This window comes from Pleurodeles waltl, chromosome 1_1 (assembly GCF_031143425.1).
Source record: "Pleurodeles waltl isolate 20211129_DDA chromosome 1_1, aPleWal1.hap1.20221129, whole genome shotgun sequence".
NCBI lineage: Eukaryota > Metazoa > Chordata > Amphibia > Caudata > Salamandridae > Pleurodeles > Pleurodeles waltl.
The window spans coordinates 733,996,111-734,022,750 of NC_090436.1; the positions used below are offsets into that span (position 1 = coordinate 733,996,111).

Below are 26,640 nucleotides of genomic sequence, written 5' to 3' on the forward strand. Positions count from 1 at the left end.
CCCTGTTCAGCGCTGCTTGATTTGGCGGTGCCCTGTTTGGCGGTGCCCTGTTCAGCGGTGCTTGAGTTGGCGGTGCCCTGTTCAGCGGTGCTGGAGTTGGCGGTCGGTGCTTGAGTTGGTGGTCCTTCATGGCCCAGCGGGGCTTGTGCTGTCGGTCCTTCATGGCCCAGCGGGGCTTGTGCTGGCGGTGGTCTCCTGGGCAGCGGGGCTTGTGCTGGAGGTGGCCTCCTGTCAGAGTCACCAGATCCTCGGGGTTTGAGCACGTTCCCAACACGTCCTCTAATGAACAGCTCCAAGACTCTGATAGACAATTCACAGAGACTGTGAGAGTTCAAGAGGGGAAGAGGGGATTAGGAAGGGTACTGCTGGGAAGGAGACCTTTAATGGGAAAAAAGGTTAGAACACACAATATAACCTGAAGTAAATATTAATAAACATAGTCTTTCTGAAAATATGAGCAATCTTGAATTGCAGTTTTAAAAAATGAACAGATTTTGTGATGATCAGATACCTGTAATGGAATCAAGATGAATTAAAAAAAAACTTTTCTTATTCAAGCATGAATTAGAATAACAAGAATATGCATAATAGGAGCATATAATATTGCATCTAGAACTTCTGATCCTATATATATTTTCCTTGAAATGTTTTCAACACAGATTACACTCCTAAAACACTAGAGAAGAAATATTTTTCAATGGGTTCAATAGTTCAAGAAATATTTCCCATACTTATCAACTCGAATTGCACTAAGCAATTATTCTGGAATGGTAATATGCAGTTCAGAACATAAATAAACTCTAGTAAAAAATTGCATGTCCTGCTGACTCGAATGCCACCATGCAAAGTCAAGAAATGGTTGCACAATAAATAGCAACAGGTTTTGAAATTATCTTAAATTGAATTATACATCGTACCACTTCAAAACCTTCTTTTAAATGTCAATAAATAGTAACACACAATGTATCACAAGCTTTTAAAGCTTCATAAACGAACCGCGCCTCATTGCCGATTCGTGATCAATCATGTATGTGTCAATAAATGTCAGCGCGCAATGCAACTCAAGATTTCAAAGCTTTCAAACAAATTGCGCCTCCTGCTCATTCATAAATATCCACGTGTATGTCAATAAACACTGGTGCGCAATGTAACACAGTTTTTCCTTTTTAACGCTTTTCAGACAAATCGCGCATCCTGTCGATTTGTAAACCTCAACGCGTATGTCAATAAACGCTGGCGCGCAATGTAACATGAGTTTCAAAACTATAAACGAATCGCGCTTCTTGCCGATTCATAAACATCCATGTACACACTTTAACAAAATACTCGAGTACACTTTTTATAACCTTAAAACAAATTGTTGACATAAATAAACAATCAGATCTTAGAATGAGATAATTCTAGATAAAATAAACGGTATTGGGAATAAACCCAAACTACTGTCTCACCACCCAGGAACAAGATGCACTAATGAAGATTTCAAAGCAGAACTGGGAGATCAAAAAGGCCACTGGAACTGAAGTTCTGGAAATAGCTGCTCTTCTGCACTGGAACCTCTGAATAGTGAGCACTGGGAGTTGGGCTGACTCTCCTTATATAGAGTCTTGGCCCAGCCCAGAACCACGCCCAGGCATGTTGCAGGGAAAGTCTCTGGAAGGCCCTGGAAAGAGGCCACACCCTAACCCACTCTGAAAACCTGTAGCAATACCTTGCAAAGAAACAGTATTTGTAAACATATTAAGAATAAGTGTTTAGGATTGAACTCTGCAATGCAAAAGGGTAAAATACAACATATCAGCACAATGCATGAATCATGTTATTTTGAAAGTGATGTTTTTTTGCATTTTTTTACGCCAATACAGCGCGTACTGTTCTGGTGTTGACAGTACTCCCCTCTCCCAGACGCACTCTAGGGCCTGGTTTGCTTGGATTAAGACGATGAAAGTGTCTCACAAGTACTGGAGCATGAACATCAGATGCGGAAACCCATGAGTTACTTTCAGGACCATAACCTTTCCATGAGATTAAATACCATAGATTACGTCCTCTCAGTTTAGAATCCAACACTTTCTTGACTTCATATTCTTCTTCCCCTTGTACTAAAACAGGAGCTGGATGAGGATGGACCTTTTGGACTGCCTTTTTCAAGAGGGAAGTGTGGAACACTAGATGAATCCGCAAGGATCCGGGAGATTGTAGTTTATAAGTCACTGGATTGATTTGCTGAAGGACAGTATAAGGACCTATGAATTTGGGGTTAAACATGTGCTTCTTCTTGAAGTCTATATGTTTTGTGGAAAGCCACACTTGGTCACCTGGTTGATATTGCGGTCCCTCACAATGTTTCTTATCATAATGTCTTTTATATTTTTGTTTGGCTTTTTCTAGTTACTGTTGAATCAGCTTCTGGGTTTGATGTAAATGCTGAATGGTTTCTGACACAGCTGGAGTATGAGAACTGTCTTGAGGAATTGTGATGGGCAAGGTGTCAGGATGATACCCAAATAAACCAAAAAAGGGTGTAACGCCAATGGAAGTGTGGAATGAGTTATTGTAAGCTAACTCAGCTAACCAGAGCATAGATGTCCAAGAATGAAGTGCCTTTTCAGCGTATGCAGGTAGGTATTGTTTTAAAGTCTGATTTAGTCTTTCTGTTTGACCATCTGTTTGAGGATGGTGACTAGTAGATAGTGTAGATGTCACTTGGAGTGTTTTACACCATGTCTTCCAGAAATTGGAGGAAAATTGTGACCCCTGATCGGAGAGGATAACCTTTGGTAGTCCATGATAACGAACCACTCTGTTCAGTAAAATGTTTGCCAATTCACTAGAAGTGGGAAATTTTTTACAGGCAATAAAATGTCCATATTTTGTGAGACTATCTACTACCACCAGAATTACTGAATGCTGTTGAACCACTGGCAGACCTGTAATAAAGTCTAATGAAATGTGTTCCCATGGACGACTTGGAGTTGGAAGTGGATGTAATAATCCTTTTGGTTTAGAATGACTTGTTTTAATGCGAGCACAAACTTCACAGTTGTTTACCATTGCTTTTACATCTTTCGTTAGGGTAGGCCACCAAAAATAACGTTGGATCAGTTCAAGAGTTTTAGGAATACCTGGATGACCTGCCGTAGTTTGATAGTGGGTATGAATAAACGAGCGTCAAGAAAGGGTAAACCTTGTTTGATTGACCTTTTGGAATCAGCTTGGGCCCATGTTTGCCATTTTTCAAAATTGAAGGAATTGCAAATTTCTTCAAAGAAATCTTCAGTTTTTATGATACATAGAACCTTGTCTGGAGCAATGATAGCTCTGGAGGCTTGAAATGCAGGCAACGTGGTAGACTCTTGACGGGACAAGGTGTCAGCCTTGCGATTATCTTTACCAGGCCAGAAGGTTACTACGAAATCAAATTCGGCAAAAAAAAGCATCCAGCGTAATTGCCTAGAGGTCAAAAGTCTGGCGGAACTCATGAATTGAAGATTACGATGATCAGTATATACTGTAACAGTGTATTTGGCACCCAATAAATTATGTCTCCATTCTTTAAAGGCATCCCGAATTGCCAGAAGTTCTTTTTCAGCAATGCCATAGTTTTGTTCGGCTTCGTTCAACTTCCGAGACATATAAGCTACAGGATGAAGTTGACCAGTGTCTTTATTTTGTTGTGATAAGACAGCTCCTATTGCTACATCTGAAGCATCAGCTTCCACTATAAAAGGTTGATTCGCATCAGGATGAGTTAAAACTGGGGCAGTGGAGAAAGCTTTCTTTAAAGTCGAGAAGGCTTGATCAGCTTCTGGGGACCATACAAACTTTTCTTTCTTTCTTAGTAGCTTAGTGATTGGAGCCACCATCTGGGAGAAATGACTTATGAACCTCCGGTAAAAATTTGCAAACCCCAGGAAGCACTGTACATCACAAACAGTTTTTGGGATGGACCACTCAGATACAGCTTTTACTTTCTTTTCTGCCATCACCATACCTTGAGGGGTAAGAATAACCCCCAAAAACTCAACCGTGGTAACATGAAACTCACACTTGGTTAGTTTATAATATAAATGGTGTTTTCGAAGGGCTGCAAGAATTTTCTTGACATGTTGTACATGTTCGTTTTCATTATCTGAGTAGATCAAAATGTCATTGATGTAGACTATGGCAAATATGTCGAGGTACTCTCTAAGAACGTCATTCAAGAAAAACTGAAAAGCTGCTGGAGCGTTACACAGACCAAAAGGCATGACGGTATATTCAAAAAGGCCATATCTTGTCTTGAACGCTGTTTTCCATTCGTCACCCTCTCTCATTCTGACCAAATGATAAGCACCTCGAAGATCAAGCTTCGTGTAGATCTTTGCTCTCTTTACTTGTTCCAATAAAACCGAAATTAGGGGTAAAGGATATTTATTCTTGATGGTGACTTTGTTTAAACCTCTATAGTCAATGCAAGTTCGAAGTTCTCCATTAGCTTTTGGAACAAAAAATAAAGGCGAAGCTGCAGGAGACTTAGAGGGGCAAATGAAGCCATTCTCCAAAAATTGATCTAGATATTTTCGTAAATGTTGGTTTTCATGTTCTGACAGAGCATATACACGACAGTTGGGAAGTGTCGCACCTGGGGCTAGGTAAATTTGACAGTCATAAGATCTATGAGGAGGTAGAGTCTCTGCTCCTTTCTCATCAAATACATCTTTGTACGACGAATACTGTTTGGGCAACTGAGTTTCTTTCTCCGCAGCAGTAGCTATGTTATAGTTGCAAACTGTTGGTACTTGATTTTTTGGGAGACATTGTTCATTACATAGCGCAGATGGGAACATGATTTGTCGTTCTGCCCAATTGATTTCTGGATTGTGATGAGTTAACCATGGCAAGCCGAGGATAATCCCATATTGGGGAGCATGGATCACATCTAGAATGATTTTCTCTTCATGTTTCTTTCTTAGAATCTTATCTTCACAACTCATTGACAAGGGGATAGTCTGAAGAGTTACCGGACCACCAGTCAAGAGTTTTCCATCGACTGCCTGGATGATTTCTGGGTTTTTCTTTTCAATACATGGGATTCCCCCATGCACAAACCAATTGGACATCAACAAAATTCCCAGTAGCTCCAGAATCAACTAGAGCTTTTTTGAAATAGATCTCTTTCTTGACCTGAACTCTTATTTCCAGTTTAAGATTTCTAGATTGTGAAGGGTCCACGGTGACACCCAAGAGCAACCCTTCTCTGCATCTCGGGTGTTTTAGTTTTCCAACTCGTCTGGTGCATTGGCTGCGACCTTCTGAACTGGACCTTGCTTGTTCTTTGGTTTGATTGGACAATCTGTGGCAAAATGACCTTTTCGCCCACAATAAAGACATTGTCCATTTTTTTTGCGTAAGTCCTTTTCATCTTTAGTCAAAGGTCTTCTGATGGTTCCAATTTCCATCGGTTCCGACGTTCTTTCTTTCGGAGTTCTTGAATCTCTGTTATCATGGACGCACCATGAATATTTTTCAATCTTTTTGTACATTCTGCTAAACGATGGTCAAGTCTCAAGACAAGATTTATTAACTCTTTACAGTCTGTAGGTTGTGGATCGATTTGCGCTAAGATATCTTTTAATTCCTCTTTGAGTCCCTTGTAAAACAAGACCGCTTGTTTTTCTTCAGGCCAGAAAGTCTCGGCAACCAGCCGGTTAAAGTTGGCTAAATACGACACTAGTTCTTGATTTCCTTGACGTAAGTTTAATAATTCATGATCTGCTGACTGTGTTACAGCTCTACGATCAAAAACTCTCTCAAATTCACGAACAAAATTTCTCCAATTATACAAGGGACTATTTTTACACACAAGAGGAATTGACCAAGTAGCTGCATCTCCAGTCAGATATGATAACAAGAAAGCTACTTTGGACTGGGCATCGGGAAAGGTATTTGGTCTGCAGGTGAAGTGTAGTTCCACTTGAACCAGGAAAGATTGCGCTTTCAATGGGTCACCTGAGAAACGTTCTGGGGGAGCTAAAGGAATAGCAGCAGGAACATTTAGGGAAATTGGACTACTTCCAGAAGCCTGAGAAGAAGTACCTGGCCAAAACACCCTTGTGGGACTTTGCTCCTTCTTCTCTACCTTATCTTGCAACTGACTCACTCTCTCTGCTAAGCTGGTAGTCAATTCTTTGGATGATACCACCTCTTTTTGGAGCTGGGTGATAGCCTTAACTAACTCGTCTAGCGTGGCCATGCTGAGAACATACACAACCCAGGAGGATAATAATTCGTGGTCTCACTATTCTGTCAGAGTCACCAGATCCTTGGGGTTTGCGCACATTCCCAACACGTCCTTTAATGAACAGCTCCAAGACTCTGATAGACAATTCACAGAGACTGTGAGAGTTTAAGAGGGGAAGAGGGGATTAGGAAAGGTACTGCTGGGAAGGAGACCTTTAATGGGAAAAAAGGTTAGAACACACAATATAACCTGAAGTAAATATTAATAAACATAGGGGGTCATTCTGACCCTGGCGGTCATTGACCGCCAGGGCCAACGACCACGGAAGCACCGCCAACAGGCTGGCGGTGCTTCCTGGCCAATTCTGACCGCGGCAGTAAAGCCGCGGTCAGAAAAGGGAAACCGGCGGTTTCTCGCCGGTTTTCCCCTGGCCAAAGGAATCCTCCATGGCGGTGCTGCAAGCAGCACCGCCATGGGGATTCCGACCCCCTTCCCGCCAGCCTGTTCCTGGCGGTTTACACCGCCAGGAACAGGCTGGCGGGAACGGGTGTCGTGGGGCCCCTGGCATGGGCATGGGCAGTGCAGGGGCCCCCTAACAGGGCTCCATTAAGATTTTCAGTGTCTGCTTGGCAGACACTGAAAATCGCGACGGGTGCAACTGCACCCGTCGCACCCCAGCAAATCCGCCGGCTCCATTCGGAGCCGGCTTCATCTTTGCTGGGGCTTTCCCGCTGGGCCGGCGGGCGATCTTTTGAAGATCGCCCGCCGGCCCAGTGGGAAAGTTAGAATGGTCCCCGCTGTCATTTGACCGCGGGGCGGTGTTTGGGCGGTTTCGGAATGACCCCCATAGTCTTTCTGAAAATATGAGCAATCTTGAATTGCAGTTTTAAAAAATGAACAGATTTTGTGATGATCAGATACCTGTAATGGAATCAAGATGAATTCAAATAAAACTTTTCTTATTCAAGCATGAATTAGAATAACAAGAATATGCATAATAGGAGCATATAATATTGCATCTAGAACTTCTGATCCTATATATATTTTCCTTGAAATGTTTTCAACACAGATTACACTCTTAAAACACTAGAGAAGAAATATTTTTCAATGGGTTCAATAGTTCAAGAAATATTTCCCATACTTATCAACTCGAATTGTACTAAGCAATTATTCTGGAATGGTAATATGCAGTTCACAACATAAATAAACTCTAATAAAAAATTGCATGTCCTGCTGACTCGAATGCCACCATGCAAAGTCAAGAAATGGTTTCACAATAAATAGCAACAGGTTTTGAAATTATCTTAAATTGAATTATACATCGTACCACTTCAAAACCTTCTTTTAAATGTCAATAAATAGTAACACACAATGTATCACAAGATTTAAAAGCTTCATAAACGAACCGCGCCTCATTGCCGATTCGTGATCAATCATGTATGTGTCAATAAATGTCAGCGCGCAATGCAACTCAAGATTTCAAAGCTTTTCAAACGAATCGCGCCTCCTGCTGATTCATAAATATCCAAGTGTATGTCAATAAACACTGGCGCGCAATGTAACACAGTTTTTCCTTTTTAACGCTTTTCAGACAAATCGCGCATTCTGTCGATTTGTAAACCTCAACGCGTATGTCAATAAACGCTGGTGCGCAATGTAACATGAGTTTCAAAACTATAAACGAATCGCGCTTCTTGCCGATTCATAAACATCCATGTACACACTTAACAAAATACTTGAGTGCACTTTTTATAACCTTAAAACAAATTGTTGACATAAATAAACGATCAGATCTTAGAATGAGATAATTCTAGATAAAATAAACGGTATTGGGAATAAACCCAAACTATAGTCTTACCACGCAGGAACAAGATGCACCAATGAAGATTTCAAAGCAGAACTGGGAGATCAAAAAGGCCACTGGAACTGAAGTTCTGGAAATAGCTGCTCTTCTGCACTGGAACCTCTGAATAGTGAGCACTGGGAGTTGGGCTGACTCTCCTTATATAGAGTTTTGGCCCAGCCCAGAACCACGCCCAGGCATGTTGCAGGGAAAGTCTCTGGAAGGCCCTGGAAAGAGGCCACACCCTAACCCACTCTGAAAACCTGTAGCAATACCTTGCAAAGAAACAGTATTTGTAAACATATTAAGAATAAGTGTTTAGGATTGAACTCTGCAATGCAAAAGGGTAAAATACAACATATCAGCACAATGCATGAATCATGTTATTTTGAAAGTGATGTTTTTTTTGCATTTTTTTACGCCAATAGAGCGCGTACTGTTCTGGTGTTGACACCTCCTGGGCAGCTGGGCTGAGGCTGGCGGTGGCCTCCGGGGCAGCTGGGCTGGGGCTGGCGGTGGCCTCCTGGGCAGCTGGGCTGGGGCTGGCAGGGCCCTCCTGGGCAGCTGGGCTAGGGCTGTTGGGGCCCTCCTGGGCAGCTGGGTTGGGGCTGGCGGGGCCCTCCTGGGCAGCTGGGCTGGGGCTGGCGGTGGCCTCCTGGGCAGCTGGGCTGGGGCTGGCGGGACCCTCCTCGGCAGCGGGGATGATGGCGGTCTTCTCCGCCATGCTGCTCTTCCCAGACTTGCCGGATTTCTTGTGGCCCTTCCCCACCTTGGGAGGTGTAACAGATGACTCCACGATCCCACCGGGACCCCTGGGAGCGGCTTTGGTGGCTGGAGTCTTCCCCCTCTCCCGCCGGGCACTGGCCAACTTCTGATGCTTCACGGGGGGACTGGCTGTGCTGTGGCTCCGTGACACACTGGCTGTCCTGGTGGCCGGTGCACTCCACATACCTGTGACTACAGGCACTCCTGGTCTCGGAGATGTTGTGGCTGAGATGCTACTTCAGGACCTATGAGATGGACGGGGTGGGGGAGGTGTGAGAAAAAGGTCAAGGCTGGACAGGAAAATTCTTTTGGACACACTGGGACGGGTAGCTGGAGGGGGTTTGGGAGTGGAGGAAGAGGTGGTGGTAGTAGGAGGTGTACATTTGGTGACTTTGGGTGCAGGTGCATGCGCTGGAGGCTGTCGTGAGGTGGATGGCTGTTGGGTGGATGTGTGCCTGCGTTTGTGTATCTTCGGAGGGGGCGTCACAGACACACTGGGAGAGGACACAGGGGACGTGTGAAGGGTAGTGGGGTGGTGACTGCACATGAGAGGGGTGTGCTGGTGGATGCCTGTAGAGGTAGTGCATGCAGGTGTGTGTGTAGACGAGACTGGGAGGGAGGAGAGAGACGACGAGGAGGGGGACACAGTGGAGGCAGTGGATGTTGGTGTGTCTGCATGTGTGTGATGCTTGCGTGAGTGCCTGTGGGATGTGTGGTGCTTATGTTTGCCTGAGCTTCCCTTGTGTGGTGAGGTGTGTGTCTGCTGGTCTGATGGTGTGCTTGGGATAGGCAGAGGTACAGGGGATTGGGTCTGGGTGGAGAAAGTTGTAGGGGGGAGGCTAGAGACGGGGACAATGGCTGCCATCAGTGCTGAGGCCAGAGTTTGAAAAGCTCGGTTAAGGGCCGCCTGACCAGAATGAATGCCCTCCAGGAATGCATTAGTTTGCTGCAACTGCCTTTCTACACCCTGGATGGCATTCAAAATGGTAGACTGCCCAACAGTGAGGCGGTCAATGGCCTCACTGAGGGCAGCAGGGGTGACTGGGGCAGGGCCTGAGGTGCCTGGGGCGAAGGTGATGCCCACCCTCCTGGGTGAGCGGGCATGGGGCGAAGGCTGAGGGGCTGCTGGGAGGGCGGTGCTGGTAGGGGGGTGGCGGCTGTACCTGTAGATGCGGGGGGCACAGATGTTGCCGCCACCACAAGGGAGCTCCCATTAGAGGACGAGTCCGTGTCGCTGGTCTCAGCTTCTGTCCCCGCCGTGGAGCTCCCCTCGCCCTCCGTCCCACTGGTGAATTCAGAGTCCGTAGTCTCGCCCTCCAGGGCCATGTGGGATGCAGATCCCTCTTGCTCCGGTGCCACTGCTCCTCCGCCTGATGATGCTAATGCACACAAGAACAGGAAGACCACAAAAAGGGTGGGGGAGACAGAAGAAAGACATGTTGAGTGCATGGATTACCGCTACTGTTGGCGGACAAGACAGACACAGAAGCCCCCTGCACTACACCGTGCTCTTGGGCTCTACAGTGAAATTCCTGGGAAATGGCCTATTAGGTTATGGACGACATCTGCACACATAGATGACACAGGGGCATGAATAGCTGTACTTGGCACTCTACAGAGGTGGGGTGGGGGGCCACAGGGCCATGCCTTACGGGGGGGCCTAGCCTACGGAACTCGCCCTGGCCTAGGGAAACCCACAGACCTAATCCCCCACCCAGACAACTCCACTGTGCGCAAAGTCAGCTGAGTGAGAGTACACTCACCCCCTTGTGTCTGCTGTGATCCCCTCAAGTGCCCATCCAACTCCGGGTAGGCCACCGCCAGGATCCTGAACATCAGGGGGGTCATGGTTCGATGGGCACCCCTCCCACGTTGAGCCTCCGCCATCTTCTTGCTCCAGCGGCAAATGTCCTCCCATCTTTTCAGGCAGTGGGTGCTCCGTCTGTGGTAGACCCCAGGGTCCGGACGTCCTTGGCGATGGCACACCAAATATCTTTCTTCTGGTGGGCACTGACCTACATGAAATGTACAGGGGAAGAAGAGAAGTCATTACCAACTGCACCGTCAAAGTGAGTGGCCCCCATCCCTACCCTTGCCATGTGGCACATGCACTCACCGTCTTTCATGCACGCAGCACTCTGCCCCCTTCCTTCTGACATCCAGCCTTCTCCACACATGCATAGCCCATACAACATGCTCCCTGTGTACTTACCTGTTTGTCTGGAGGACCGTAGAGTAGCGTGTACTGGGGGAGGACCCCATCTACGAGCTTCTCCAACTCCTCAGATGTGAAGGCAGGGGCCCTTTCCCCAGACGCACGAGCCATTGTCTCTTCCAGACTGAGGTCACAGCAGCACTTGCAGTGTAGGTCCTCTCCTGTCGAAGATCAGGTATCGAGTGATTGAAGTGATAGAAAATGGCGGTCACGTCCGCGGCAGTCACGTCCGCGGCGGTGCGTACCCTCACCGCCGGCGTACATCGTCATTGGCTCCTGGGACCCATAGGGTCCAATGTTAACCAATGCAGCATTGCGCCGCGGTCTCCGACCGCCTACCGCAACGGTGTACAACGCCTGCGCAGTTACCTCACATCCCATTGTCCCACTTTAGAGGTCAGGCAGCCGCCATTTCAGGGGCCCACATGGCCTCATTTTAAACTGCGTCACACATACCTAGGCCTAGTCTCAACACACCTACAGGCCACCTTTTGTGTATTATTGGTGTTCTGTGTAAACTGTGGGTACGTACCTCTGAATTGTTTGACTCTGTGGTCGCTGTTGTCCTTCATAGGCACCGTCCGCTGGGACATGTGAGGCGATGGCGGCATCCTCCGGCGTACTGACCGTTGGTGGACCTGTCGACAATGGAGGAGCGACATTTGATAGTCACCTACAGGTTTGACCGTGCCACAATCCAGGAACTGTTTATCCAGTTGGAGCCAGACCTGATGTCAGCAATACGCCATCCCACAGGAATCCCCCCTCAAGTGCAGGTGCTGTCAGTGCTCCATTTCCATGCAAGTGGGTCTTTTCAAACAACTGTGGCCATGGCATCAGGGATGTCCCAACCTATGTGTTCCAACGTATTGTCCAGAGTGTTGTCTGCCCTTCTGAAACACATGCAGAGCTACATCGTTTTCCCTCATGTGGAGGATTTTCCTACAGTGAAAGGTGATTTCTATGCCCTGGGACATATCCCCAACATCATAGGTGCCATTGATGGGACCCATGTGGCTTTGGTCCCCCCCCACAGGAGTGAACAGGTGTACAGAAACCGGAAGAGTTATCATTCGATGAATGTACAGATGGTATGTTTGGCAGACCAGAACATCTCCCATGTGAATGCCATGTTCCCTGGCTCAGTGCATGACGCTTACATCCTGCGGAATAACAACATCCCTTATGTGATGGGTCAACTCCAGAGGCACTGTGTGTGATTATTAGGTGAGCCCCTGGAAGCAAGACAGTGGGAATGGTTGTCTGGGGTTATCCCTACATGTTAGTGTGTGTCTAACAGTTGTCCCTCGCCATTTGCAGGTGACTCTGGGTACCCCAACCTGTCATGGCTACTGAGGTCTGAGGAATCCCAGGACCAGGGCAGAGGAACACTACAATGAGGCCCATGGGCGAACTAGGAGGGTGATCGAGCGGATCTTCGGCCTCCTGAAGGCCAGGTTCAGGTGCCTCCATACGACAGGTGGATCCCTATTCTACTCACCAAAGAAGGTGTGCCAGAACATCGTGGCCTGCTGTATGCTTCACAACTTGTCTTTGCGACAACAGGTGCCTTTTCTGCAGGAGGATGGTCCAGATGGCAGTGTTGTTGCAGCTGTGGAGCCTGTGGACAGTGATGAGGAGGAAGGAGAGGAAGCAGACATGCAGAACAGGAACTCAGTGATCCAGCAATATTTCCATTGAAACACAGGTGAGAATACAATCCTGCCTACTACATGTACTTTTACACTACTACCTCTATCCTGTCTGTCGTTTTCACCCAGTGTATGGTCACTGAGTTGTCACTTTCCCTTACGGTTTCACAGATGTGGGTCCCACTGTGTGTCATCTGCTTAAATTACTCATGGACTAGAGCTGTGTGACATAGGTATGTTGACATTACTATTTCAAGAACATTTTGTCACTGTAATTGCAAATACACTATTTTGAAATCACAGACAGACTCCAGATCATTTTGTGCTTTAGGTGTGTTTATTTAAATGCAAAATATTGGAGGGGGAAGTTAAATGGTGAGGGGTGATGGCAGAGGAGTGTCCATGGCAGAGTCCAGTCTATTAGTCTCACAGGTGCATTGCCCATATGGGCATAGGAAGTGGAGCTGGGGCAGTTTAATTATGGACAGGGTGACAAAGTGGGTCAGTGGGATGACAATCAGGGTGGTTTCATTTCTTGGCGGGGTCTTGGCATTGTTCTCTGTCTTGTTCCTGGATCTCAGGGACCGTTTGCGGGGTGGTTCTCCGTCTGCAGGGGGTGGGGTGCTGGTGTGGTGGTCCTGTGGCGGGGCGTCCTGTCCACTAACGCCGGTGGAGGTGGTGGGCAGTTCATCGTCCATGCTAATGTCAGGGGCCCCTTGGAGTGCCACAGTGTCCCTCCTGGTGTTGAGTAGTTTCTTCAGCACCCCTACGATGGTGCCCAGAGCGGAGCTGATGGTTCTGAGTTCCTCTCTGAAGCCCATATACTGTTCCTCCTGCATGCGCTGGGTCTCCTTAAACTTGGCCAGTACCGTTGCCATCGTCTCCTGGGAGTGGTGGTATGCTCCCATGATGGGGGAGAGGGCCTCGTGGAGAGTGGGTTCCCTAGGCCTGTCCGCCCCCTGTCACACGGCAGCCCTCCCAGTTCCCCTGTGTTCCTGGGCCTCCGTCCCCTAGACCGTGTGCCCACTGCCACTGCCCCCAGGTCCCTCTTGGCATTGGGGTGGTGGGTTATCCTGGGTTCCCTGTAGTGGTGGACACACAGCCGATTAACGTGTCCTGGGGACGGAGGTATGGGCCCGCTGGGTGGGTGCTGTGCTGGTGTTTCCAGAGGGGGGAAGGCCTGTGGTGGCCTGTGCCTGTGTGAGGGGAACCGACTGTCCAGAGGTCCCCGATGGTCCGGGATGATCATCTAGATCCAGTTGGACAGAGCTGCTGTCATCACTGTGGGCCTCTTCTGTGGGTGGAGTGGACATGTCTGGACCCTCCTGTCTGGTGACGTTGGGTAGGGGTCCTGCAGGGGTGGAAAGGCATGATTTTTGCATCTGTGTGTGTCATGGTGTGCAATGGGTGGGTGACCGTGTACCCCAGTGCTGGCATTCCTGTGTGGGACCTTGTGTGAGGATGGTTTAGGGGGGTGTATGGGTATGTGCAGTGTGCATGCTTTGGTGATGGGTGTCCATGCTTTGTTGTTGCATGCAGGGCTTGGTGTTGGGATGGGTGGTTTGTGATATTGGTACATTTGTGAGGAGTTGGTGTGATAGGGGTGAGGGCGAGGGTGGGGGTATGTGATAGCATGCAGGTAGGGTGGGGGATTTAATAGTTAAGATTTGACTTACCAGAATCCATTCCTCCAGCTACTCCTGCAAGCCTGTCAGGATGCAGAATCGCCAAGACCTGCTCCTCCCATGTTGTTAGTTGTGGGGGAGGAGGTGGGGGTCCGCTGCCAGTCCGCTGTACCGCGATGTTGTGTCTGGAGACCACGGAACGCACCTTCCCCCGTAGGTCGTTACACCTTTTCCTGATGTCCTCCAGATTTTTCGCCATAGCTCTGTCTTCCTTGTTATGGAGGTGTGCTGCACCTGTGATCCAAATAGCTGTGGCTCTACCCGGACGATTTTCTCCACCATGACCCTGAGCTCCTCCTCCGAGAACCTGGGGTATCTTTGCCGTGCCATGGGGTGGTGTAGGTGATGTGTGGGGTGGAGTGTGTGGTGATATGTAGTGGTGTGTTGTGTGAGGTGCGTGGAAGTTGTGTGATGGTATTATGTGCCTGTGGATGCTGTTGTACTTGCTGGTGGTGTCTCTCTCTGGCCTTCGTTCTCAATTTTTGTCGTAGGGGTTTGTGGGTGTGTGTTTTATATTGTATTGGGTGTGTGGGACTGGTGTGTGTATGTGGCTCAGGTGTGTGTATTTTGAATTGTCCAATGTAGCTGTGTTTTGTAAATGTGTGTGTATTTTGAGCGCGGCGGTGTGTACCGCCAATGGAATACCGCGGTTGAAAGACCGCCGCGTGGATTCGTGTGTCGTGATAGTGTGGGCGTATTTCTGTTGGCATGATGGTGGAGGTTTTGTTTTCGCTAGTTTATCACTGACCTTTGGTGTGGCGGGCTTGTGTGGGTGTCTGAATTTTGGCGGGTTCCGAGATGTGGGTCATAATAGCTGTGGCGGATTTCTGCGGCCGCTGCGGTGTGTTGGCGGTCTTCTGCGCGGCGGTAAGCTGCTTTTACCGCCAATGTTGTAATGAGGGCCTATGTTCCAGTAAGGAGTAATCTATCTTTATTTGTTGGTACTGATCATCTAGGAAACTGTTGTTCTACCTATTGCCATGACAGCCTTTAAAATTTTGAAGAAGATGAGAGGATTCAAATAAAATCTTGAGGAGGGGGATGTATTTCAAATCATTAACATTTATAAAGCGCGCTACTCACCTGTGCGGGTCTCAAGGCGCTAGGGGAAAAGGGGGGTTATCGCTGCTCGAACAGCCAGGTCTTTAGGAGTCTCCGGAAAGCGGAGTGGTCCTGGGTGGTCCTGAGGCTGGTGGGGAGGGAGTTCCAGGTCTTGGCCGCCAGGAAGGAGAAAGATCTCCCACCCGCCGTGGAGCGGCGGATGCGAGGGAAAGCAGCGAGTGCGAGGCCAGAGGAGCGGAGGAGGCGGGTGGGGACGTAGAAGCTGAGGCGTCTGTTGAGGTATTCCGGTCCCTTGTCGTGGAGGGCTTTGTGTGCGTGGGTGAGAAGTTGGAAGGTGATCCTTTTGCTGACTGGGAGCCAATGCAGGTGTCTCAGGTGTGCGGAGATGTGGCTGCTGCGGGGTATGTCGAGGATGAGGCGGGCCGAGGCGTTTTGAATGCGTTGCAGGCGATTTTGGAGTTTGGCTGTGGTCCCGGCGTAGAGGGTGTTGCCGTAGTCCAGGCGGCTCGTGACGAGGGCGTGGGTCACGATTTAACCATATTGGTTGCTGTAGAGAGGTTGACTAGAATACAAAGTCATGAGATGCCATTGTTGAACATGCAAAGTGTATTGTTAATTATTTGCAGTATAGCTGGTCTTTGTGCTGCAGTCTGCTCTAAAGCCTGAATGGAAGTTGTTAAGTATGTCTTTCCCTTAAATATGATGGTTAAAGCGAGAGGTCTAAAGGCACCAGAGAGCCCCCTACCAAGATTGCCACCTGAGTTTTCGACTGTGTTCGCTCAATAAACTATCAGTCAACATCTGCAACTGAAGAACAAATCTGCTTAGGTGTTTCTGTGGCAAAGGAGAAGAAGAAACACTTTCACAAACACTGGAAGTGGCCATTTGTTAGAAAAATGTGTGTGTGAAGTATGGTTCATTGTACCTGGGCCATGCCGATAGGTAGAGGCACCTTTGAGTGCACAAAGGAGATATCTTCACTGTGCCTATGCCGAGCTACGATCTACAAAAGAAGGGGGGGGCAGCACAGAGGTGAAAGGTGCCCATTTGAGAACTGCTGGATGAGGAGATAAATCTTCAACAACACAGGCAGGGTGTCATGAAGGCGTGGGCCAGGCACACAGTTTGCAAGGAGCAGGCTACTGCTACTTTTTTATTGCCAATGGGACTAACCTGTGTGATTGGCTGAACCAAATCAGCATCCACCTGGGGTCTCTGCCAGAGGGGTATTCTTGTCAGAAATGATTCAGGAACTTCCTTTACTGAAATGATGTGAAGAACTTTGCAATTCTGCTCAGAACCACTGATAGCTTGCTGACTGGCCCTGAGGTCTGCCTGCTCTAATGAGATGGGATGAACAGAAGTGAGGAAATGTTTTAAAATTGTAGCTGTGTGTTGTGATACCTGCTCAACATACACCTGACGTGGGAGATGATGCAAATGTACATGGGGGAAAACCGTTGAAGAAGAAAAAGGCATTAGAGGTGATAAGTGCAAAGAATGAGGATTTGGAGGCACAATCAAATTCACAGTGTTTGGGAGATGGAATCCTCCAACATAGGGAAAATGGTGTAATTTGTGGAGAACCAGCTGGTAACTTGTTTCACCATAAACATTTCTCAATCATCTACATGGTAGATTTTGCCCATCTCTCACTAGACCAATATGTGGAGCTCTGCCCAGAGCTATAATAGATCATTGTTAAACTACAGATAAAGAGATACAGTGTTGAGACTAGTGAGAGAAAAGAATGAGCTCCCATATCAAGGACAAACCCCATCTCTATATCTAGAATTAATCTTGGTTGTTCTGGAGGCCAGGGCAGCACTTACACTTGCAGAAAAATACTACAACTGAAGACACTAGAATAGGCTATGCCATATCCTGCAAGACCTGGAATTATTCACAAGGGGATGGAGTATTTGTTCAACAACCGTCTAACTGCTGCCTAATTTCTAAAGACCTTATTCAACCGTACAAGTGGAAACTCATCATCTGATGAAACATTAGTGCCAGAAAGATGCCATCTTATTTCAATATCATATTGCTATATGCCTTGATATGTTACTCTACTGTATAGTACTTAGTTGCTATGCCTGTAAGATATGGCTAAATTTAACTCTGACTATGATGACATGGTTGTAATGGCTGTGGTGCATGGAGTGGTGCATCTCGCCCGCAATTAAGATAGCGCCACCCTACTCAAAATATAAGAATGCTTCTTACCCCAATGCAGCTGACAGGCTAATAGGTACCCACATGGCTTTGATGCATAGAGACAACTCGGATGAGTGGCTGCACCGCTCCACCAAGAGGGCTAGATGATATAGGCTATCTGATATCCTACTGCTCTGTGTCTCACTGCTGGGCCCTGGGATGGGGATAACATAGGCTTAATGCGTGCTTTACACATAGGGCAATGGTTTGTCAGACTGCATAAACATGGCCTATCAACCTGGACTTATAAATTAACAAAATAAGGGCATTATATAACAGACCTCTCAAGAGATTGATACATACTGAAACACTATGACTATTAACTTTGGGTACTGTTCATTCATGCATGGCTGGGTTGCAGCACACAGTAGTCTCAGGTGTGTACGGATTATGGTTGGTTCATTGTTTGGAAGCAACCGAATAGGTAATGCAGAACATAACCACTGACAATTAGGGTTTCAGTCTGGGAGGAGGTTGGGAAGAGAACCAAGGGGACATGTCTTTCAGATTTGGAGTAGTCTGTTGAGCATAAGCTAGGAGCTCAGATATTTGAGTATATTACATTTCACAAACAGGGCAATGTTTACTTAGAGTGACCTTACTGAAAATGTGTCTAATGACCTGGAACATGAGAGACATCAGATTTTCTGAATGGTGGATTTGGTGCAGCATAGTGATCGGGATGGTCGGAAGGGATAGATATCTCAATCTTTACTTAAATTTTCTTGAATAACTTATTGGAATTCATCACTTTTTCTCTGTTGTTGAAGAGAGGTTGAAAGATTTGTATTCTGTTTTATGATCTGAATGTTGCTTTGTTATTGTTTGCTCATCCAATTTTCAGAGAGAAGAAATTTGATTTAGGTTCAAGTATGCTTGTTCTAGACACTGCTTCTCAATAGAAGGATTCAAAGTTTCTAGTCGATGTACTTGGCACCAAATGCATACTATGGCTCTGAGTGACTTCATTCTTAAGATGTCTGGAGTAAGAAGGTGCAGACATTTTCAACTGTTGCTTTTCTTACTGCCTTGGATTGCATGACCAGCAGTATGATCCCATGATGGAATTGGTGCTCAGTACACGGAGTAGCAAATTTTTTCTTGCATGGACACATTGATGTGTTTTGTGTTTCTGATCAAAAGTTTCAATCCTTTGAGTTGTCCAGTGGTTTACATGTGTTACATTTTAGAGACAGATATGGAGAAAGTGATCTGACCAATCCACTGGAATAGGCGTTCAATTCCTAAAAATCTTATTTTGATAACAGGAGAGCAAACCTTCATGTGTCACTGTATTCTAAAACTGTCAAAGGTCATTGTTGTGGAGGAATAAGAAGAGCTGGGAAACAACTATGTCATTGGTGCACCCCTCGTGGAGGTTGATATACTCTAGGAAGAGTTTGGTGGATGTGGAGAGTCAATGCATTGTAATTAGTTCTTATAACTCTTTTACAAATAGTTTATTGTGGCATGAGGACTTTAGATGTGCATGTCTATTCTAGTAATCTCCCTCTAGTATTAGTCCCCCATGTTGCCTCAGGCCCCTCGCCCTCCATGTTGCTTCACCCTCTGTGTTACTTGCCCTCTTACCACTGTCAGTGTTGTTGTTTGCGACTCCCACTGTCTGTGTTGTTGTTTGCCCTCTCTCACTGTCCATGCTGTTGCTAGCCCCCTCCTGCTGTCTGTATTGTTGCTTGCCCTTGCCCACTGCCTGTGCTGTTACTTGTCCGACATGCTCTTCGTGTTGTTGTGCTCCTGCCCACCCCACCCATCATCCATGTTATTGCTCTCTCTCCTGCTCCACCCACTGTCCATGCTCTTGCTCTTCCTCACCCTCTATTCCTTACCTCCAAGTTGCCTCCCACCCTGCAATAAACAATAAAAAACTATAATGCCGCTGGCCATGTCACAGCTCTTCCCCCCCAACAAACATCCTTTGTTTCTTTCCCATATGTCTTCTCTTCATCTTGCCACCCCTCTCTGTGCAATAAAAAGTGCTATGACATGGCCAGAGCTAGTTGCATGATAGTGCTTCTTGTTTTTTACTTTGTTAATGTTTTTAGAAATGGTAGACAGCAGCGTGGCTGCTAAGAAGATTGGCTGAAAGTTAAAAAAATGTGCTATGATGTGGGCAACACTGCTGTACAACATGGCTAAAAACACTGACAAAGTCAATAGCTCTCATAGAAAAGACATTTTAGCTTTGCAAATGCTTTTTTAAGCCATGCTGGACATAAACCATGCTGCTTTACAATATGGCTAAACACTGCTAACTCCGGTACCTCTTGTCTCATAGAAGAGATCTATTGCCTTTGCCAATGCTTGTTTGTTTTATTCTAAGTCTTTATTTTGAAGAGAGTTTCTGTATAAAATATCCTTTCTGCTTCTTTCTCGTCTCTCTCCTAGGTGAGGGCGGAGTATAAAATAGTTTGATCTATTACTAGTTGAGAGATTTTACTCAAAAATATTTCTGTAAAGAAGAGTCCAAATTATTCTATTAAAATTAAGGGCCTCATTATGAGTTTTGTCGTAAGCCAAGCTGACTGCCAAACTAGTGGGAAGGACATCACCGCCATGGAGGTGGCATTCCTACCAACCGTATTACAATGTTCCCGCCAGGCTGACTGGCGGCAACATTGTATTAAGAGGATCCTACCGGACTGCCCGGTGGGAAAAGTTCTACGGAATTGGCCTTGGCTCCCTTAAGGGAGCCAAGGCCAATACAGTAGGATCCCAGCACTATTGGAATGCGCACTGTCTGCAAAGCAGACAGTGCGCATTCCAATTGTGCTGGGCATGGGCAGTGCAGGGGTCGCGCTGTGGCCCTTAGCACTGGCTTTCCTGCCAGACTTCCCATGGCAGGGTGACGCCACGGAATTGCTGGCAGAAAGTGGGGTTTTAATCGGCAGTCACAGTTGGCCTGTCAGGAACCACGTTCCCGGGGGACATGGCGGTCTTCTCATGGGTCTGCTCACCAGGGTTGTAATGTGGTGGTTGGACCGTCATAGTTGGGATGGTCCGACTGTCACCATGAGGCTGGCAGTCCTTGGCCAGCCTCGCAATGAGGCCCTGAGTCTGTAAATCTTGATTCAGTCCTTGACTTGTTTTAAGTGAAATTTAGCAAGGAGCTAAGGATATTGCTGGAGGAGGTGAATTTAAAGGGAAGTTCAATGAAATACTCATATCTAGTATCTTACACCTGTTAAGGTGGGAATGTGGAAGAATAAGTCTATGTGTTTTATTGCATCCTGGGTGCAATACAGAAATTGGACAGATTATGCATGTCCACATTGGAAAGTAAATGGGTGATTCTACTAGTATGGAAAAATGCATTGTCCAGGGAAAACATTTTTAGAGAAGGGCACAGAGTCAGATTTTCTCACTATGCTGGCTTAGTATGTCTAGTTGATGGAGGTCATTCAAGGTTATATAAATGTAATTTTCTTTGGTAATTCGTTAACAGTTATCTTAGTTCTTTCAATTGAAATTCTATTTTCTCATCAGGTTCGTAGAGATCATGGCAGCTCAGTATCTTCTTGAGATGTTTAGCATGACTGTTCAAAGGGGCACAAAGAATCATAATAAGGGGGTTATGGATCAGTAGTAAATTCAAAAGTGCTGAATGTTCCTGGACTTTGAAAACTGATACAAGTATCACTGCACCCTAAATCACTGCATCCTGGCAAAAATTGTCAATGTGCCTTCAGTTTACCACTATGCAAGCTAGTGTCCTGTAACCCATCAACATACCTATACGCAAACGTTTCTTATATAATGAGATTGACATTAAAGATTTATGAAAAAACTGATCACGTTGATAAAATAACTAAAAACCCATCTGAGACTAAACAAAATGTAAACCAATGAACTGATCAATCCCCAGAGTCCTGGAACACTGCTCACCTCGTGCAACACACGCTTGTATAATTCCCCCCACTCTATATGCCAATTAACACTTGTCTCATTTTTGCTCTAACAGTCAGGCCCTCATTACAAGTTTGGCGGTCTTAAGACCGCCACACTCGGGGTGGTGGTTCGACCTCCACATTACGTCCATGGCGAAAGCACCATGGTCGGACAGACGGCACTGCCATATTTTGAAAGGCCAATGGCTTGGCGGTGCCGGCGGTCTTAATCTGCCAGGGCAGCGGGGTTTATGAGTCCCCTCTCCGCCGGCATTTCCATGGCGGTTCCACCATCATACAAAGTCTGGTAGAGACATGGTCTTGGGGGCCCTATGGGGCCCCAGCACTGCCCATAAACTTGGCATGGGCAGTGCAGGGGCCCCCACGGACAGCCCCGCCACGCTTTTCACTGCCAAAATTACGAACAGTGAAAAGCGCAGTGGGTGCTGTCATCCCCGACGCACTGCAACATTGTAATTGGCTCGATTATGAGCCGGCGTCAATGTTGTGATGAGTTTCCCATTAGGCCAACGGCCGGCTCAGCTGGAAACTCAAAATAGGGCCAGCGGGCGGAAAACTGGACTGGCGGTTTTCCTTCCGAAATAGTTTGGGGGACGGTCTCCGCAGCACGTCAAACTCTAAATGAGGGCCCCAGTGCCTTTAAAACCCATGTGGACATCAACCACATTTGTAACTTCTTCCTAGCTCTAGACATGGAGTCACATATAGGTGCAACCCCTAAATTCAGAGATCAGTTTAGTCTTTTGCATGCAAAATCTAACTTGGAACCCTATTAAGCCCTAAATATCTATGCTGCAGAACGGAGAGGAAAGCAGGAGTCAAGAGGCCTGTGGTTAGATAAAGTATTCAAGAGAAAGAACATCACTTAAGGTAAGTAACTTATTCTTCTGATGTATACTTCTAATTTCAGAATTCTCACCTTGTGAATAAATGCCAAAACAATGCCACCTCCAAGGAGGTGGGTCTGAGGAAAGAACATTACACAAGGAAGTTTTTCAAGCATGAACAGACAAAATTAACCTCCAACCGGGTTTTAGTTGATAGTGCTTCGTATGAGTGAGGACAAATGCTCACGTCACAGACTTTGCTCTGGTGGAATGAGGCCTACAACTCTTGAGAGGGATGTTTTGATCAAGACAGTCCACTAAGGATCTGCTGTGGATCCAACCAGTGTAGCCTCTGTTCCTCCTCAAAGGGATGTGGTGTACTACCTCACATGAAAGGATAATACCACCTTCGGGGGAAACAATGCACAAGTCCTAAGTGCCAACTTGTCAGGCAACAATGTAATGAAAGTAAGCTGGACTGACTACACCTGCAGCTCCCTGCCTCAACACACAAAAGTGACTGTTGGGAAGAATGAGGATTCCTGAGTTATAAATCTTAGGGAACAACTATGAAGAGCTAAAATAAGGGGTCAAATGTGTGAAGTCATCAAAGGTCAAAGGGTGTGTGAATGGAGCTAACGTCAAGGAAGCTGTAACTAAATTGAGGTCCCACTGTGGCACAATAAAGAGGAAAGGGAGAAACATGCAAAAGACCTTTACGAAACTCATCACAATGTGTGATTTCAATAAAGAGGATCGACCTGGCAAAATGTAGAAAGGCTGACGAGTAATCTTTAACACTACCCGCAGCAAAGCCTTTCTGGCCCAAAGACAGCACGTACGAAAGGACATCAGTCATCCTAGCTGCAGTGTCAGTCTACTTCTCCTTGTACCAGGTAATGAACCTGGATCAATGACTCAAGTGTAAAAGTTCAATAAGTAGCCAAAATGCCATCTAGAACTTCTTATGGAAGATCAAAATATCTGAGCTCAATCTCCAACCACTGAGATGTTGATTGCACTGGTTTGAGTGTAACACTCTTCCCAGTTGTTGACACAACAGGACGTCCCACAGAAGATGCTGAAGTCTGAGTAGATAATGATGGTCATAGATTTTGATCACCAGATCATCCTGACCCAAACTGGAGCTAGTAGAATCAGCTACACTGAGTTCCATGTGACTTTCTTAGGATCAGTGGAATTAGAAGCAGAGGTAGGAATGCATGAAAGAGGCCATAATGCCAATGAAGGCTGGAGGCATCTCCTAGAAACCCTCAAGGAGGAACTCAAGAGTGTAAAAGTTGGGTTATTGGCTTTTTGGAGACAGCAAAGAGAATAACTGAGGGCACACCCCATCAAGCAAGTTACCCTATGGCATTTCTAGGTGTACCTCTATTTAAATGTTTTAGTACACAATATATCATTGACTACACTAATGTTCTAAGCAATAATTCATTTTAAATATGGGAATTTGTTTCATTTAATGTACCCTTGCAGGGATTTTGCAACCTCAATATACTATTTATTTTTCTTCAGTTGGCAGTATGAAGTAGACTTATTTTATTCATAGTGAATCAGAGACCTCACTAAAGTGTTTCTGTTGTTCACGTCTAACGTTTGTAATTTACATTGTGAAATTGGTCAGCAAGATGCCTTGTGCAGCTCACCTCTTTTGAAACCGCCTGGCAAACAGAGCTGATAAGATCAAAAGACCTTGACCAGTCTGTTCAGATGCACAAACATAGGCTTTAATAGATAGTGACTGTCAAAACTCCAAGCCCAGAAACACATCCTTGAGCAGTGAGACAGACTTTTTTATCCTCTTAATTGTGTTTCTGTAACTGTAGGTCTGAACAACAAATTCGTTAGAGGTGCAGATTACAAGTGTATTGTGAAAGGGCTGTGGCAACTTTGTTTTGCACTTTGTGTGCTCGGAAGCTTGCAATATACCTTGGGAAAGAAAGAGTTATGGGCTGTTTCTCCACAAAGAGCAACAGTCCATTGCTTCCTCTTTGGAGCATTTCCCAATACGAGTCGATTATCAGGCAAAGTACCGAAATATGATGGTATAACTGAACACCCAGAGAATGTTCCCACCCTCACAAGGTCCCCAGATTGTGGAGAGATAAACTGGAATGTTGGGACTGTGGCAAAGGACCCCACTTTCAGTCAAACAAAGGACCCTTACACTGAAGGGTAAAGCAGTAAAATATGACAAATTTGGTGGACATCAATATCATGGTAGGTCCCATTCAGCATTTAAGACTTACAGTCATACGTTACTGTAATGGGCGGTTTATCAAACTGAACTGGGCTCTTGTGATAAAGAAATGTTTTTTACCTGAACTACTGCCTTATAACTTGCAGTGCTGTAGATTCACATGATGTGCAAAAACCTGCCATCTGGTGTTAGATGCAGGTGTTGCAATTGGCTTATTTTTAAATAAGAGGTTTAAAGGTGATTCATGACACGCCCCCAAAAAACCCACAATGCACCAGGAAATTATACTTACCCTAAAAATAAAATCCCTATCAGTTTCAGACATATCTATGAGTGCTTTGGTATCTTTGTCTGTTTTGGATGTGATAAGGACTACCACTATCCAAGAAAGGTAAAGGCTTCCAAAAAATGTCAGGCAGCGCTGAGGTAAGGTTGTTCACTCCAACCAAAAATTGTGCCAGGAAAATTGCTGACTCCCTTCAAATGGTGAGCAAACAGACCTCCCACAATGGTAATAGCCTCAGGGGGTAAGACACCCACCAAGAAAAAAAGTGAAGGTTTTTTGTAAAAACTATTAAAAACAAGGTAATTTGGAAATAATTGTAAATGGAACAATATAATAAAATAACCATAAATGTAACCAAAAATATAAAACTTTTAAATTCATTTTAAATCAAACATATGTAAATTTATAATAATTTTAACAAACATTACCTTAAAAAATGCTAAATAAAAACACTTCCCATGTAAAGCCACTCCTGGTGTTAAGAATCCCAAAGTAATTACCATAATGTAATTACTCTCGATGTCAAAGGTATATGAACTAATAACTGGTATTGGAAAAAAAAGGTTTTCCAATTAGCTCAATATTTGCATCTGGGGATGAGTTGCTTGGATTTAGATAGGTCACTATAGTGTCCATATCTCATGTGAATTGTTGATGGTGTAGATCATCGGTGGGGTTAATCAGACACTTTCAAGCAAGGTCAGGGGGCAACACTTTATGCGCACTCCTCCTTATATTAAAACCACTGAAGCAATAAACATAATGGAGCACCTTGTAACACAACGTGAAGCCATACTACAAACGGCCACCACACCAGTCCATGATCTATTTGTGCTCCCAAGCCAATATAGGTATTGGCATCATCATGTAGCCAAGGTGCCTCTCAATTGGTGCTCTCTTCATCTCTCTATGGTCCCATCCACGCTTCAGATAGGCCTTATCAGCAATCTTTGGAAATGCTCTTCCTCCACGTGCCTACTATAATTTACTGAGAAAAAAATGTATCTACATATTTACTCTAAGGCTTGCATTTATCTTTCTGACAATAAAAAAAACAATTTTAACGTTCCAAAATGTATCAGATACTCATGAAAAATTAGCAGTAAAACAGCTTATCGAATGTCGAAAAAAAAACAAAGTAGCTACTCACTGCCTTTCAATATTTGATTCCTTTCGAGCTAACATAGACACTAAAACGTTGCAGCCTATACTTCCGAGTCTCCACACAGAACCCAAACAGCAAAAATAAAGACTCCTGATGTGCTAAGGATAAGATAAGGAGTCAAGCCTCTGAAGTCGTCAGAGGTCAATGGGTGTGTGATGTTAATTCCTCTTCGTCTGGCATTTCATGCAACAGCTCTAATGCACAATAAAAAATGAAAAATCAATGTATTCCTGCCAAAAAAAGACACACTTTCTGTTCGAACGCCAAAACATTAAACTAAGGAGAGATGCACAAGGAACGGATCACCTCAATATGGCTACCATGTTGGGTTTGTGACGCACTTCGTAAACTGTATCACGAGAGCAGCTTTCTTTCAGAGATCATGATTTTTTCAGCACTATAAATTGGCAATATTTGAATTTATCGTGTTGGAGAAGTTGGTGGTATTTTATTTCCGCATCAGTAAATTGAATTGTGCTTGATTTTGGCACAGTATGTTTTTTTTCACTGTGGCATTTCAATAAGTTACATTTGGCAAATCTATTTAAAATACTGC

The 26,640-nt window shown here is 45.6% G+C and overlaps 1 protein-coding gene across 9 annotated transcripts in view; it reads right to left on the minus strand.

Moving 5' to 3' along the window:
* SYK (spleen associated tyrosine kinase) overlaps positions 1-26,640 on the minus strand; it is a 596,672-nt gene that overhangs the window by 135,293 nt on the left and 434,739 nt on the right. The window lies entirely within an intron of this gene.